This window comes from Podarcis melisellensis, assembly GCF_964234715.1.
Source record: "Podarcis melisellensis genome assembly, chromosome: 4".
Classification (NCBI taxonomy): domain Eukaryota; kingdom Metazoa; phylum Chordata; class Lepidosauria; order Squamata; family Lacertidae; genus Podarcis; species Podarcis melisellensis.
The window spans coordinates 96,669,977-96,673,496 of NC_138531.1; the positions used below are offsets into that span (position 1 = coordinate 96,669,977).

General features: G+C 52.1%; 1 long non-coding RNA gene across 1 annotated transcript; it reads left to right on the forward strand.

Annotated features, from left to right (window-relative positions):
• The first annotated feature begins 1,617 nt into the window (after positions 1–1,617).
• On the forward strand, positions 1,618–3,232 carry LOC309368673. The gene is made up of 2 exons (XR_014167854.1): positions 1,618–1,756; positions 2,918–3,232. It is a non-coding gene; the product is annotated as an uncharacterized lncRNA (long non-coding RNA).
• The last annotated feature ends 288 nt before the right edge of the window (positions 3,233–3,520 follow it).

Genomic DNA, 3,520 nt, shown 5'->3' on the forward strand with positions numbered 1-3,520 from the left:
GGCAGGAGCTGGGACCGAAAGACGGGAGCGCACCCCGCCGTGGGGATTCGAACCGCCGACCATGTGATCGGCAGGTCCTGGGTGCTGAGGTTTTACCCACAGCGCCACCCGTGTCCTGTTATTTCCCAATACTCTTTTACCCCTTTTACAAGTCCACCAGCTCAAAAGTAGAACTTGAGTACCACATTGCCCGTGTTCTGGGCTTCAGTTTTAGGAGGGCAACCAAGATGATCAAGGGTCTGGAAGCCTTATTAGGAACGGTTTAGGGAGATGGGTAAGTTTAGCCTGGAAAAGAGGTGACTGCAAGGCAATGTGATACCCATCTTCAAATATCTGGCAGACATTCCAAGCTTGCATTCTTCCTCCATTGGCCTGGGCCAATGGATTCAAATGACAGGAACAGTGCTGGATTTACGTATAAGCTAAACAAGCTACAGCTTAAGGCCCCACTCTCTTGTTGTTGTTTAGTCGTTTAGTCGTGTCCGACTCTTCGTGACCCCCTGGACCAGAGCACGCCAGGCACTCCTGTCTTCCACTGCCTCCCGCAGTTTGGTCAAACTCATGCTGGCAGCTTCGAGAACACTGCCCAACCATCTCGTTCTCTGTCGTCCCCTTCTCCTTGTGCCCTCATGGCCACGTCCCCCCCTGACCAGCCCCTATTTAAGGCAGGCGCAGGCCGGGGATCTCCCTCTTTGCCGCTCATCAGCTGTTCCTGTTTCCCACCCTCCCTCCCTTTAAGGTTTTTGTTCCTTGACCGTGCTATGGACCTTGGTTGGTCGCCATTGAGGGGCCTGGTAGGAATTTTTCCACTTGGCCAATTGGCACCAGCCACTTGGTTTTCGCCTACCTCGTAGCAAATCGTCACAACTTTCTTGGGATTGGCGGTTAGGCATTGGTATTGCTCTGTAGATGGAAGAAGGGAGGTAGCGCCATCACCTGCCCCACATATTGAAAGGTAGTCCGGTAAAGGATTCCGGGGGATGTGGCCCTGTCCGAAGCCTATGGAGGTGAGGGCCTAAGGCACGCCCCCTAGTGGTGACCCCGGGGGAGTTCCTAGTTGATGTGCATCAGCAGGACTCCCCCTACTGGTGCTTAACCCTTCCCGGACTTCAAGCTGACGTCAGATATAGTCGGTTAGGACCAATGCCTAAGCCAGTACTGCTCATCATCTGTAACCAATAAAGTTGTGGCCTTATTTAGCCCATTAACCTTAATAATTGTGTCATGTGTCTTTATTTCCACTGGGATGGGGGCAGGAACTCGCCAAGCAATTGCCAGCAGTTGGCATTCAGATGCATACTCCTCATGAATTTGCCCAGTCCTCTTTTAAAGACATCCTCCAAAATTCGGCTTCATTGGGCGTCCCCGAGTTCTCGTGTGATGAGAGGGAACGGAGAAACGTTTCTCTATCCATTTTTGTCCGCGCCAGGCAAACTCACCCGCAAAGGCCAAGTCATTGTTGGCTCACACTGCCTCCGTCAAATCTGATTGGCCAACAGGTTCCCACGGCGATAATGCAAAAGGGTCATTTCCCCCACCATCCCCTCTGCTCCTGACATGTCCGCTCTGGGGTTGGGGGTGGGGGGAACATTAAGAACAGCTGCGCGGACGAGATCAAGCAGAGGAACAACCGGCAGCTGGCAAGAAAGGGGTTTGTTCCACAGCTTAATATAAGACGGGTGCCGTCCTTGAATCACAGAGGGGCAGAAGAAACCTGGACCCCCTGAGAAGCCCACGGTTTGGCTGAAATTGTAGGGTGCTAGGGGATGGGGTTTTCTTAAGCCCACCCAGTGGTGTAGCGTCCTTTGCTGGTGCCCGGGACACCCACACATGCAGCAGGTGGGACCAGGAGCTGGGCACAGAGAGGGGACAAAACCCACCATGCCAGCGCAACTCTTACAGGGCTGGCGTTAGACATGGAGGGTTCAAGGGGACCAATGGTGCAAGGGGGAGACTGGCCAACCGATGCAGCCCTTGGCAGGTGACCCCCCCAACACTGGCCAGGCGGCCATTCAACAAGGGGGCCAGGAACATGGCGGCATGGTCCCAGGCTCTGGGGCCCAGAGACCCCCAGCGGCAGGCAGGGCAGGGATCCCTGTGTGGCGCACCCAGCTTGCGCTCCTCAAAATAATGCACGTGGGGTTACGGCCCTCCTATGGGCTTCCCACACTATGTCCCTGAGCCCATCCTATAATTTTCCTTGTATATTTCAGTCATTGAGTGGGGGGTAGGCAGAAAAAAACAAAACAAATAGGCACAGGTTGATCAAACAGCAGCATCTAACAAATGGGGAACAGGGGCTGTCCAAAATGGCATTGGACTACAAGTCCCATCAGCCCCTGCCCCTATGCAGAGATGATGGGAGTCGCAGCCCAGCAGGAATGGGGAATCTGTGGCCATTCGGATTGATTGCTTTCCATTTATTTATAGCATTTATAAACAGATTAACAGTTCCAAAATGTATTTGGACTACAAAACCCATCACCCCTGACCACTGGCCCGAGCCTAAGGTAAAGGTACCCCTGACCATTAGGTCTAGTCATGACCGACTCTGGGGTTGCGGCGTTCATCTAGCTTTATTGGCCGAAGGAGCCGGCGTACAGCTTCCGGGTCATGTGGCCAGCATGACTAAGCCGCTTCTGGCGAACCAGAGCAGCGCATGGAAATGCCGTTTACCTTCCCGCTGGAGTGGTACCTATTTATCTACTTGCACTTTGACGTGCTTTCGAACTGCTAGGTTGGCAGGAGCAGGGACCGAGCAACGGGAGCTCACCCCATCGCGGAGATTTGAACCACTGACCTTCAGATCAGCAAGTCCTGGGCTCTGTGGTTTAACCCACAGCGCCACCCGCGTCCCACGGCCCAAGCCTAGTACATGAATAAAAATAATTTTGCCCCCTATTTGTATTCACTGAAGGCTGCCACCGAACAAACAATATCCGCAAGAAGCAGCTGTCTGTAGCCAGCCGGCGACGCCACAACGAAACCTAATCCACAATCTCAGAGGAAGCGGGGGAATATTCGATCTGGTTCGCCTTGATCTGGAGAAACTAAATTTGTGCTGGAAAAGGTTTTAAAAGGAAAAGAACAAGAGGAAGGAAGGAACCCAGCTATATCAAGAAGATGAGCCAGAATTTGCAAGACACTCTCGAAAAGTTTCGGAACGTGATGGAAGAAATGGAGCGGAAAGTGGCGGCCATGCGGGAAAGGACGGAGGAAGCTTACAGAAAAATCAACGAGCTGGAAGAGCAGAAATATTCGCTGATTGACTCCAGCGAGCAGCTAAGCAGGGAGCTTCACAAATTGTCCTACCAAGTGGCCCTCTTTGAGACCCAGAAAAACCCTCAAGAAAAGATCTATCAGACTCCCAGGCCAAAGGGAAATTTTGCCGTTGAGAAATGAACAGGAGACAAAAGAATGGCAAAAAAAATTTTTTTTGCTAATGATCGCAACCAACAGCGTGAATTAAAAAAACGACACAAACGTTTGGTTTCTCCGCTTTTTAAAAGAGCTCAAGGGT